The 13,679-nt window shown below is 37.4% G+C and overlaps 1 pseudogene; it reads right to left on the bottom strand.

Moving 5' to 3' along the window:
* Window positions 1-60: 60 nt before the first annotated feature.
* On the bottom strand, window positions 61-521 carry LOC120612601 (40S ribosomal protein S11-like; annotated as a pseudogene).
* Window positions 522-13,679: the final 13,158 nt, after the last annotated feature.

The raw sequence follows: 13,679 nt of genomic DNA, 5'->3' as shown, positions 1-13,679 counted from the left end.
AAGGTTCTTTTTTTTAATGAGAAAATAACTTCATTTGTGGGAGTGGGCAAGCATCCAAGTTCAGAACTTCTGTAATTGCTTCTTGGTGCTGGTGGCCTTGGTGACCACTGAAAAGCATACAGTCTGTTCAGGGACGGGCACTCGCCCACCTTTATGACGTTGCCGATCTGGATGTCAAGAATCAAGGGGACAGGTGCATGAACATGTTCTTGTGGAGCTTTTTGAAGCGTTTGTACTTTTGAATGCAGTGGAGGTAGTCTCAGTGGATGACAACGGCCCTCTTGCATCTTCATCTTAGTTACCATGCCTGACAGGATCTGTCCTCTGATAGACATCACCAGTTAGGGGGCTTTTTGTGTCAACGTAGGTGCCCTTGATGGCTTCTGTGGTGTCTCGAAGCCCGGACTGATGTTATATCACGGGAGCTTCTCCTTGTCAGTTTCTCCCAACAGAACCCTCATCTTATTTTAAAAGAAGGCTGGCAGCTTTCTGTAGGCATGCACAATCTGAATGTCTGTCATCTTCTGAGCCCTCTGAAAACAGGAGAGTGGCAGCAGCCTCTGGTTCTGTCAATAAAGTGTTCCTTAACAAATTTAAATTCTTCTGCATTGTCATAGATCTGTAGTGATCTCTCAGGAATGTTAACCCTGAATGCCATGCTTTTCTTTTGGTGAATATGTTGCTTTATTTTTATTTTAGTTTCACTGATCTTTGAGAAGAAGGAAGGATTAAAGTCAAAGTATTGGCAAATTCACACAAATCTATTGCAATCTATGGTCTAAACTGCTATATGCACCTGAACCAACAGTTTCTCCCTTTATACCCAGAAGACTGAATGTTCAGAATGATATCTTTATGTCGATCAGGTAACCAAAAGAAACGGGACACTTCGGGGCAAGGAGGATGACTCTAAATGTCAGTGCAAGGTGGAAAATGCAGTCCTTCTGAACCCAGTGCAGTCATCCGGCTCTCTATGTAAACAAAGGTTTTATTTTTATAGATAGCTGATTGCTGTTGAATATTAAGTCTAAGAAGCAAAAGTCAAGTATACATGCTTTCTACTTATGCTGAGTGCACCTATATTCCAGCCAACATATTACTTATCTGAAAAAAAAGCATATTTTAACCTCTGATAACATACCATACTAAGGAATTGATACATAACATGAATTTAGGGCCCATCTTTATAATTTAACAAGATATGATGACCTAAACATTATAAAAAATACAGCAGAATTATTAAAGAAATGGAAAAAAACCTTTAGAATTTGAGTTATTGTGCCTGGATCGAGAAGGCTGAGGTGACTAAAACTGTCTTTGAAATATAAAGGGCAAGTGTTAAAAGATAAGCTGAGGCATATTAAAATTTTGAGCAAAAACCCCATTTTAACCCGCAGTGCCAAACTGGAAGTGGCTAGGAGTACTCCACAGACAGAAGCTAAGGGAAAGACTTTTATAGAGAAGAGAAGGAAGTAACACAAGGTAATCATCTGACTGGCTATAGCTTAAGCATCTGCCTTATTTGGGAAAGCCTAGTTGGCTGTTTGTGACTGGTTGTCCTTGGGTTTTGATTTCTTAATCTTGAGGCATTTCCGGGCTTAGGTTTTAGTTTGCTTACACAGGCTGCTAAGGTATTAGATCTACCTTAGTCTTGTGGCCTCTTTGTTTAACATTACTTTGAAGGACTATGGTAAACTTTCCATATTTACCAACTGCAAATCATTATTATTTAAATGTAATTTATAATGTCTCTAAACTTGGATGTGTAACTGGAAAGGGGATATAATCCCACCAAGCTAATAATAGTCATATCTGATCCAATGGTTCCTATCAAAGTGATTCAGCTTATTTTAATTTAAGGGGCCCCATCATGATCATCTCATTAGCACAAACTATCAAGTCTGAGGGGCCCACCATGAATAACAAAGACACTGCTATCCTTGGGAAATTCCAAGGGGCTGGAGGTTACCTCCCAGGACCTAGGGACAAAGGCCAGCCCAATTCTTTATTATACAAAATTATATATCTGATAAGGGTCTAGTGTCTAGAAGACATAAAAAACAAAAAACAATAAACAGTATTGTTACAACTGAACAATAAAAAGACAACTCAATTAAAAAACGGGCAAAGGATTTAAACATTTTTCCAAAGAACTTATACAAATGGCCAATCAGCACATGAAAAGATACTTAGCATCATTACTTCATTACCTCCCTTGGTCATAATGTATTCTCATATTTTGGGATTTATTTTGCTAATATTTTGTGGAGTATTTTTTTGGTAAAAAGTTCATTTCTTATTGAATATATTTGACCTTATATCCAGAAACTGTATTGAAATTTCTATTCTTTTTTGACCGAGGTACAAGAAAAAAGGCAATATGGCCTATCTCCCATTCTCTCTTTTGTATCTATATTTTCCAAGCCTCCACCAAGGAGTCCTGTACTTTGGAAGTAATTAGGCAAACCTCACACCTTGGTCCTTATTTAGTTCCTTGAGTCCATTATCCACCTCTTAGAATCTGAGAAATGAGGGGGACAGTTGATTGGCTTCTCAGATCTCTAACAGGCCTCGCACTGTAAGATTAAGCATACTGTGTCTCCTGCTATACATGCTCCATGATTGTTCCTTGTTCTTCAAAACTTAAGTAACATGCCACCTCAGCTAGATGACTTCCCTGAATTTCTCCCCCTCTTCCCAAACCATTTTGATTTGAGTGCATCTCCTATGTGTCCTCCTGTACTTTATGTACATCTCTGCCAGAGGTGGCATTCATTACATGGTATTATTATGACATGTAGACAATATAATGTAGTGATTGATAGTATGGACACCGGAGTCAGAATATTTGGGTTTAAATTCTGCCTTGACTTCTTATAAGCTATGTGACTTAAAAAAAAGTTTCTTAAATTCTGTGTGCTTCAGCTTCCTTATCTATAATATAATAACACCTCTTACATAAGGTCGTTAAGAAAATTAATTTATCTATAGCAGTATTATGTGTTTGGCACATAGTGATTGATCAATAAATATTAGCTATCATTACTGTTTTTTTTTTTTTAATTTCTAGTTTATCTAGAGGGTAGTAAGCTTCTTGAGGGCAGAGAGCTTTATCTTATTCCTTTGTCTTTCTCCAGCACTAGTACATGTGCCTGGCACACAGTAGAGGCTCAACAAATGTCTTGTTGGTTTTGAAAACAGAGAGAACAAGAAGGTTTTGTTTCAGGGGCAAAGCCAAACAACAACAAAAAACTTCAGTCTATCTTGTAACACCTGCTGTTCCTTTTGTGGCTCTCCAGCATCTAATTATCCTTTGGGACTATCCATGGTGCTGACCTCTGCCCAGTTGGCTTAAGTAACCAAAGCCTGCCCCTACAATTGAGCCCTACCCTCTATTTACCTAATATCTCTACAGCACCCCCAATTTGACTGAGCATGCCATCACCTCAGTGTGCCGATGACTAAGGCATTTTAGTAACCCTCCCTGCTGTCTTCCTAAATCTGCCAGTGGACCCTTGTTTCCTAAATCCTACCCTGTTCAACTTGCTTCTCATGACACCACCACAAAAGCAGCTAATTTTCTTATCTACTCCCAATCACTCCCCTTCTTTCTCTAATGTGTTTTATGCTTTAATTCTCCACTACCATATTGCTCTTGTTTTTTCTACCTTTTCTTCCTTCCCCAACTATAATGAAAAAAATTTCATTTGGTGTCTGCTTCATTATCAGTGACCTTCTCCCGTCACATGCTCTAAAAAAAAATCCCTTTGTAATTGGTAGCATATTTTATCAAAATGGAGAGAGAAAGAGGGAGTAGGGGAGGCCTTCCATGGGAGAAGAGCAAGAAACAGGCAGGCTTTTCAGACCTAGGGAGTAGTCGTAAGTTTGGCTTCTAACATTTACCTGTTTAAAATAAGTTCAAATATAGATTTTCCTTAGGTCAAAGCTGAGGATGAGAGTGGTTATGGGGTATGTTGTGGAGACAGGGCTCTGACTGAGGGTTAAAGCCCAGGTGGGAAATGCCCCAAGGATGAACTTTAATTATATCACTGGCCTGTGTGGGGCCAGATCTGGCCAGAAAGACAGTTTTTTGTTCCAGATAAACTCTGCTAGAAGAAAGGCATCCAAAGAAAGGGAGAGTTCTGAGAGTTTTTTTCTTCCATGGACCTACTTAAAAGAAATTCAGCTACATCCACACACAGATAAAAAGTCATTACCATCTTTGAGTAAAAAATCAAGAGCACTTATGTATGCTGTTCCTAACATTGCTATAGCAAAGTGCAGTCAACAAATACATCCTAGTCAAGGACCTGAAGTGAACCATGAGATGGTTCAAAAGTGATAGACTTAGAGCTAGGGGTGGGCTGAGCCTGCTTCTAATCATTTACATGATTGCAAGCATTTATAAAATGTTTTTGAAGGCAAATTAATATGCATGCAGCATTATTCACTATTGTTTTCATTAATGTAAGTAATTGGTGCGGGAATTTTTTAAGTTTTATTTTGTTTTGCTTTTTAAAATTAACACTACTTGGAGCCAGGCATTTTTTCTAAGAGCTTCACATACATTAACCCAATCAATTCCCAAAGTAACCCAATGATCTAGGTGCTATTATTAAGCCATTTTACATGTGAAGAATTGGGGTGCATAGAAATTAAGTAACTTGCCCAAAGTCATACACTAGAGTAAATGGCTGTGTACTTTGAGTCAGGATTCAAATCCAGATATTTTAACTCTAGAGTCTATGCTTTTAACTCTGGTTCTCTCCTGACCCTTTTAGGGAACTACATGTGGTGGGACCATCTTTCTGCAGGTATAGGACCTGGGTGAATCTTGCTTACTTTAAATACATGTAAAACCAATGTCAAGGACTCCTTAAAGTGAAAATGAGGATATATTAACAACAACAAAAAAAAAAATGCAATTCGAGGAAGCTGCAAACAGGGAGAATAAGTTGTCAGTTTGTGAGCATGTTTCAACCCACTCTGCTTGGGGAGCCACTTCTTAAAGCTTCTGGGCATTTCTCAGATTATCCCTTATGATTTAACTCTTCGAAACTATGGAATTTATTTGAGCAAAATCTCTGCCAAATCAGTCTACCCTTTCTTTCCCTGTGCTTTACTTCTTATAGTTTCTAACATCCATCCTGCAAAATGGCCCCCTCCCTCTGCTGGTACTGAAATTTGCTCCCTGCTCCTCTTCACTGTAGGTCACACAAGCTGTTTTGGGGTGGAAGGGTCACCCCTGGCTTGGGCTGATCACTGTCTGATCTAAGTTCTCACCTCTCTACGTTCTTTTCTTCTCCCCCATGAGTCCAACATTTTGGGGTTACCTTTTCCCTCTTGTCTTCTCCATTCCCAGGTGAATTAATTCCTTCTCAGGAAATCTCTGTCTCCCATCCACTCCTTCAGTAATTCCCTTCTTCTTTCACCTTTTTCTTCCCCACCCATTTCCACAGGAAAATCTCTCCCACAGATGTTCTTCACTCTCTCTATAAACCAACCAACCAGACCTTTGTCTCCCCTGTTTGCTGCTGGAGTAGCACCTGTCACTTACTGGACAATCAATACTCATCTATCTGTTCAACTGAGGACCAAGAGAGACTAAAGTCAAGACTACTTGATTAAATCAAAAGTGGCTGTAACATAGCTATCTCAAGCAAGAAGAAAGCCACTGTTTTTCACTTTTTAAAACTTTATTAAATTAACATTTAGCATCTTGACCTGATTGTAAAAAAAAAAAAAATCTTATTAAAGAATATTTTGAAACTACATCAAGCTGTTTATTTTAAAGGGAAACAGTTATAATAGAAGAAACAAGTGTCATTTGTCCTTCCACTGTCCCTTCTGGAATTGTCATAGGATATTTCTCTACATCCCCATCTAGTTAAATTTTGTTTTCCTTGACAATCAGGAATTGTCAAGGAAATTTTTTTAAAGCTTTTTTTCCTATTCAATTGCATTTCTTTTCTGGCTACTTAAGAATAGCAATATTCTGCTCTTTCTCATTGCAATGTGCGGAACTTTGGTTATATTCTGGGGGAAACAGGCTTTTATGAATGAACCTAAAAACCTAAGTGCCCCTCTTAACCTTGTTTCCATGGGGAAATGCATCTTAAATAATCAGCTGATACACAGACTGTTAGAAACCAAGCCTTTTGTACCCCAGTGGCTGTCTGGAACATCAAGGGCCTATCGCTTTTATTTGTCACACAGTATGCAGCAACCAAGCAGTTAAATGTGCTTTCATTTCCATGCAACCATCGTTCTCCCAAGCACAGATGTTTCAAGGTTTCTCTGAGCTGATGGAAGAATGAAATGCTCCAACAACAAAAGACCACAATAAATCAACAAGGTGAAATAATCATTAAACTCCTTAAGAGCTCAGTGCGTTAGTCCATCCAAAGAAAATTTTATGAGACAATGTGCGGAAACAGAATTTTTTATAAAACTTTTCTGATTTGAAGCATAAATCTAAGAAAGAATGCTAAGAACTCACAGATGCTGAGTGGCAACAAAACTTGACCTATGAGCAGTCTAACTAACTATAAAATGGAGGACATAAAAAGTGTAGCCAATTACTATCTAATTTATACTAAGCAAATTAAAATTGGATAATACAAATTAAAAATAGAAAGCTATTTTGGTAAATATAAATTTGGACCATTCAGGAAAAAACTGTATTAGCTTAACAGCAATTTATCTGTTTTTAGTGAATTTTTCAAAACAGCTACCAGGATTGATTTAAATACCTGTACAAGATATTTACAAGTTGAAACAAAGCACATGGTTGCACCGACAATCAAAAGAGAGACCAAGCAAGTATCAAAACATTTTTAGCAAAGGTGAAATATATGTAAAATGGAGATAAAATAGTTGAGATATTAATGTTTCCAGAAGCCTGAAATTAAAGTAACACTCTTACATGATGTCCAGAAGCCATACTCAGCTATGATAACAACAAAAGACCTAGAAAACTAAAAAATCATCACATTTCTGAGAACTTTTCTAGGATCCACAAACAGACATTAGAAAAAGATTAAAAATAGCAAAACATGGTTTGTGGAATAAAAACAAGGAACATCTGGAAATAATGGGTAACAGAACGCCACAATGGAGGCTGTTCCAAGAAACTACGAAAAGACCAAACTTATGTTGAGCATTTAGATGCCTACCTACCTACATCCATGGTCTACTCTGTGGTGGCTGCTGTTTCCCATGACTGTGACTGGGAGCAGAGGAATATCCTTGCTTCAGAGGACTAACATCCAGAATACTTTACTCCTTGAGGCTTAAACCGTGAGGTCCCCTGCACTACTCATGAGGCTTAAGTCGTGAGGTCCCCTGCACTATTCATACCATTGAGTCAGCTCCAACTCCTGGCAACCCTATGAATGAGTGATGTCCAAAATGTCCTGTCCTCAGCAGCCCTGCTCAGCTCCTGTAGACTCATGCCTATGGCTTCTTTTATGGAGTCAACCCATCTCATACTTGGTCTTCCCCTTTTCCTGCTGCCTTCTGCTTTTCCCAGCATTATTGTCATTTCCAAAGACCCTGCCTTCTCATGACATGCCCAAAGTAGGACAGCTTCAGTTTTGTTACTTTCGCTTCCAGTAAAGTTTCAGGCAGCTTTAGGATACAATATAACAGAAAGCACTCAAGACAAAGGCACTGGCAGCTCTTCTGGCTTGACTATCTTTTGCTGGAGAAATCTCATATTGGGATTTGGTCTCCTAAAACCTTATTTTCTCATTAGGGTAAAAAACTAGGCCCAGGTAGCTTCTAGGACTACCTAGAGATACAGGACCCTACACCAAACGGCCACAGGGAGCTGAGAGCTGTATTCAGTGCATACACCAAAGAGGACATCATTAGAGCTGCACTAAGGTAGCCGAATTAAGTAAAACTCCCAAGTTCCTTTGACTTTCATTGCAGATTTCTTTTCTTTTCTTTTTTTTTTAACTGATAAATCTAAGGCCTATCTAGGGCAGTCATAAAGATAAACCTCTTATGAAACTGGGCAAGTGAACAACGCTTTGTCCACACATATCCTATCAGGATACGTTTGGCAGCAAGCAATAGAAAAATCAGACTTGAGACTTAAACTATAAGGACATTAATAGTTCACTAAGAAGCCCAGGTAGGCAGACCTAAGATTGATTTGGTGATTCAATTATGTCATCAAAAACCCTAGCTCCTTCTGCCCTTGACTCCACAGCTCTCAGCACATTGGTGTGAATCTTCACAGTCACAGTTCCAAGCATCACATTGTTACATTACAGCTTTCAGAGCTAAAAGTGGAAGTAGACAAAAACAACTCTCTGCATGCTGCTCTTATCAGAATTCGCCAGCAGCTTCCCCTTAAATCTCATTGTTCCAAACTGAGTCACATATTCATCCTTAAACCAATTCCTCTCAAGGAGGAACCGAGTTGCTATAATTAGCTTAGACTAATCAAACTCTTGGTTGGGCACATCACTGGAGTTCAGCACACTGCAGCTAGAAATGAAGTTGTGATTCTGTTATCAAGGAAAAAAAGGAAACCATGTAAACCTGGCCTTCGGAAAAGGGTAGGTAAAAAAGAAGGCTAAGCAAGATGTTATACACACTACATAAATGTTTATGATGTTGCTGTTATGTGGATGGAAACATGCAATAGTCAGGATAGGCTAAGTAAACTGAAGGAACAAACAGCCCGAAGGAAACAGTTTATTTCCTGTTATGTTACATGTTCCTCACAGGTCCACTGCGACTCTTCTCTACTCATAGATCCAGGCTCACAGAGCAGCTATGGGATGTTGCTGGTCTTGTAGCAGAGGAATAAAAGACATGGCGAACCAGATGCTGGTTCTTCGTGTTTCTGCTCCAAAGTGACACATGTCACTTCTGCTTACAATTTATTGCTCAAAGTAAATCATTTGGCTATGCCTGAGTTCAACAGCCAAGGAGATAAATCCTTCCGCAAGAAGTTGAGCTCAAGGAGGGGGAACAAATATTTTGAATGATAAAGCAATCTATCAAAAAAGATGGATGTGTCATTCAGCCATTAATCACTTCAATATGGTCATGTACATCTGTGACTCAGCATTAAGCTTTTGTAAAACTACAGCCTTGAGTTTTTCTGTTCCATTAAAAGCAGAGCAGCTGGACCTTACCATTTACCCTATGTTGAAAAGCCACCTGAAGAACTATGTAAACATAAAACAGCATTTTTCTTCTTATATTACAATTTTAAAAATAAACAATGCAACCATATTGAAAAAATATAAAACAGCCATTTAAAAAATACCATTTCCTGAGCTCCATCTCCTTTTTCCCTCCTCAGCTTTAAGCCCTTCTGAGGGCAGAAAGGATTTTTAACTGTTCTCCTAACACCTCAGTTTCTCCTTTTTATCTAGACTTAGGCTGGCTCAAGGCATAGCTCTGACACAACCATGACAGCCTAATCTTTCACAGTTCAGATATGGCCTCCTTGGAAAAAGCATAATATTTTATTTTTGAGAAGCTTGTTTATACTGTGGGCAATTCCTAGACCTTCTAAAGCTCTATTCAAGTCCTCCCAGAACTCAGGCTATTAAACTTCCCGGGAAGCAGCTCTCTCCCAGGGCATTCTTTCCTTCACGTTCGGCTCCTGTGTCCTCAGGAGGAGAATCGGGGTAATTACTTAACTATCTGTGATTTCTCTGTAATTAATTATAGGAGGAAACATTGCTTTTCTTGTCTAGGGCTTGGCAGAAGCATTCAAAGCAAGCTTTTTGCACACAGAGCCTATTATAACTTATTTTGTGGTTAGCTAATAAGTTCTATGGCAAGATATTATACAAAAATCATAAATGACTTTTCGAACAGTAATACATTAACTTCTTTAAAGAACTCAAGATGAACTCAAGATGAATAAGAAATACATCAGACATTTTCCCCCAGTGTTTACAAATCAAGAATACTATGTAAAGCAACATTATGTGATCTCAATTTTTTATTTTGTAAAATATAAATTTTACCATTTTAATCATTTGTAAATGTATAGTTCAGTAGCAGTGAGTACATTCATATTGTGCAACTATCACCAACACCCATTTCTAGAACTTTTTCATCATCCCAAAGAGCTCTTTATCTATTAAACAATAATTCTCCATTACTCTATCCTCTAAATCACCATTCTACTTTCTGTCTCTATGGGTCCCAGGTCTGGCTGTAATTCAGGCTCGCAGCTAGGGGTAGAACTCTGGATTTAAAATGTTACATTAATGTAGTAAGGCACCTGCACCTAACTTTTGCAAGTATGACTCAGCTTATCATTTATTACACGTGTGGCAGAATGCCACTATTGTTTTTCGATGTATATAAAGCCCATGTGGTCCAGAAGCGTGTACTTCCCGCAATAAAGTTGGTGCCTGCTGTTTCATTCTCATGTCGGCTCCTCGTGCATGCTTTCAACTGGGCATCTCACCATCGAAGCCTTCCCTTCTTAATCAGCTCGGCGCTGACAGTATCTATGAATTTTACTACTCCAGGTCCATTATATAAGTGGAATCATACAGTATTTGTCTTCTCGTTACTGGTTTATTTCACTTAGCATTATGTACTCAAGAGTCATCCATGTTGTAGCATGTGTCAAAATCACCTTCATTTTTAAGTCTATTAACTTTATTTGTGAGGATTTTCAAATATGTTACTGATTTTTAGTTCAATTCCATTTTAGTGAGAAAACATATTTTGCATTATTTAAATTATTTTAAATTTGTTAAAGTTTGTTTTATGACCAGAATATAGTCTATCATGGTCAATATTACATGTGCTCTTGAAAAGAATATATATTCTGCTGTTTTGGAGTGGACTGATCTATAAAATTAGATCAGGTAGGTTGATGGTGTCATTCAGGACTTCTATATTCTTGTTTGCTTGTTCTACTGATTACTGACAGCAGTGTTGAAGTTTCCATGTATAATATTGTATTTATCCATTTTATTTCAGTTCTATCCATTCTGTTTTTATGTATTTTGAAGCTTTGTTGTCACCTTCATTTTCAGGATTGTTATGTCTTCTTAGGAAATTGATCGTTTTATTATATGTAATTACTTCTTTATGCTTGCTAATCTTCCTTTTCCTGAAGTCTTGTCTGATTAACACAGCCACTCTAGATTTCTTTGGATTAGACTTTACATGATATATCTTTTTCCATCTTTCTATTTTTTACTTATATTACTTAAAATGGACTTATTATATAGCATATAATTGAGTCATGTATCTTTAACCAAAGTGACAAACTCTGTCTTTTAACTGATGTTTCTAGAACATTTACATTTAATGTATATAATTGGATCCTTCATTTTTTTATGTTTTCAGTTTATCCCCTATTTTTCTTCATTCATCTGTTTCTCCTGTTCTGGTTTCTTTTGAATTATTTGAAAATCTCTTAGCTTTCTATTTTAATTATCTCTTGGCTTTTTAAACTATACATTTTGTATAATATTTTTTACAAATGCTCTAAGGATTAAAATACACATATTTAAATTTGATAGTCTACTTATTAATATTTTATCACCCCAAGTGTAATGTAGGCAGCTTTCAACCATATATGTCCCTTTATATTCTATATGCACTCTAAATAGATATATCTGTATATACTATACATACAGTACATACAGATATATCTATTTTGCCTTCATTCCTGAAGAATTTTTTCACAGAATATAGAATATGTGTTGTATATATATATCTATTATATCTATATACACTAAAACATCCTGCCACTGAATGTCATACTGTTTGCCTGCATCTATCATACATATTTTAAAGAACTCAAGAGGAGTAAAAAGCATTGTATTTACCCATATATTTGCTATTTCTGTTGCTCTTCCTTCCTTCTTGAAGTTTCAAGTTTCCCTGTTTTCATTTCCCTTCTGCCTGGAGAACTTCTTTTAGCTTCTTTTAGAGCAGATGTATTGACAACAAATTCCTCATTTTTCCTTCCTCAGAGAATTTCTTTTCTTTGCCTTCATTCCTGAAGGATATTTTCACAGAATATAAAATTTTCAGTTGACATTCCTTTTCTTTTAACATTTAAAAAACGTCCCACTGTTTTCTGGCTTCCACGATTTCGGTAAAGAAATCCATAGTCACTTGACTCATTTTGCCTCTATTATATATAATGTACCATTTCTCTCTCTAGTCTTTCAAAATTTTTTAATTTTCAGCAGTTTGGTTATGATGCATCTGGACAGTTTTTTATTTTACTTTGGGATATACTGAGCTTCTTGGATCCTTATAGTCATGTCTTTTGCCTTCATCCTTTATTTTTCAATATTTAGCTGCACTAATCTCTTTATCCTCTCTTTCTGGGACTCCGAACACGTGTATAACTTTTTATATCGTCTCATAGGTACATGAGGCTCTGATTTTTTTTCAGTCTTTTTTCCTCTCTGATATTCAGATTGAATAATATATATCGATATTGATCTAAAGAGTTCACTCTTTCCTCTGTCATCTCCATTCTGCAATTGAGCCTATCTAGTGAGTTTTTTATTGCAATTATTATAGTTTTCAGTTTGTACATATCCATTTGATTCTCCCCATCCCAATTTATGCTTTATTTTTACTTAGAAACATATTCCCAGCTAAGTACATATCAATCTACTTTATTCTTTAAAAAAAAAAAAACCTGTGGTAAAATACACATAAAATTTACCATCTTAACCATTTCAGTAGTGTTAAGTATATTCATCTTATGCAACCAATCTTTAGATCTCTTTTCATCTTGCAAAACCAAAATTCTATGCCCACTAAACAACTCCCATTCCCTCACCACCTCAATGGTTCTTTCTTATATTTTTCTGTAGAACCATAATTTTTATTTTTCCACTCATTTTGAGAGTGCTCTCTCTTACTTCTTGGAGCTGGGCAGTAACACTTAAAAGTCTTTGTCTGATAAGTCTTAACATTCAAGCCATCTTGAGGTTGGTTTTTCTTGAGAGTTGTTGAAACTTTCCTGGTTCTTCATATATTGAGTACTTTTGGATTATTCCGAAATGTTTTACACACTATAATTCACGGGGTCGCATTAAAGTCCTTCAGTCAATGTTTATTCTGCGGGTTGATTCAGGCCATGCGTTCTGACCTACAATCATTGGACTGTGGTTTTACCACTTCAATTTTCAAAGCCTTTGCAGTGTTATTTGGATCTGTCTCACACGTGCATCATTCAGGTGGTCAAGTTTGGAGCCGGTGGTGGTCTACGTAGTAGCTAGTTCTCAAAGCCTTTATGTTGTTTTGGGTCAGTTCCATACATGAGCAGCTTGGAGTTGAGCCTAGGGCTCTATACATAGCTTTGTAAGGATATTTTTGTGAAGCTCTCTTTTTCTTTGATTTCTCCTATACTACCAAGGGCCTCTTCTCCTGGTTGTCTAGCTAGAAAACTAGAAATCCAAGGTTTTATCCCTTCTGCACTGTAGTGCACTTCTTGTGACCGAGTCTACCTCTGGGGTAAACTGTTGAGAATAGAGAGAGGCAAAAGTAATGGGGCCTCTTTTACAAGTTCCTGTGGTCAGAGAGGAGGGATTTCCCTTCAGTTTTAGGTGCCTATGCATCTGCTGCTGATGCTGTCACTGCAGGAGTGAAGCTGCAGGACTGAGGTTTGACTTGGGGCAGATCTAAGAAAGAAAAAGCCCAGAGGATTTCCC

This window comes from Pteropus medius, unplaced genomic scaffold (genome assembly GCF_902729225.1).
Source record: "Pteropus medius unplaced genomic scaffold, Ma_sr-lr_union100, whole genome shotgun sequence".
In the NCBI taxonomy this organism is placed as follows: Eukaryota; Metazoa; Chordata; class Mammalia; order Chiroptera; family Pteropodidae; genus Pteropus; species Pteropus medius.
The sequence above is the reverse complement of the archived record's forward strand: the minus strand, read 5'-3'. Positions and strand labels throughout refer to the sequence as shown.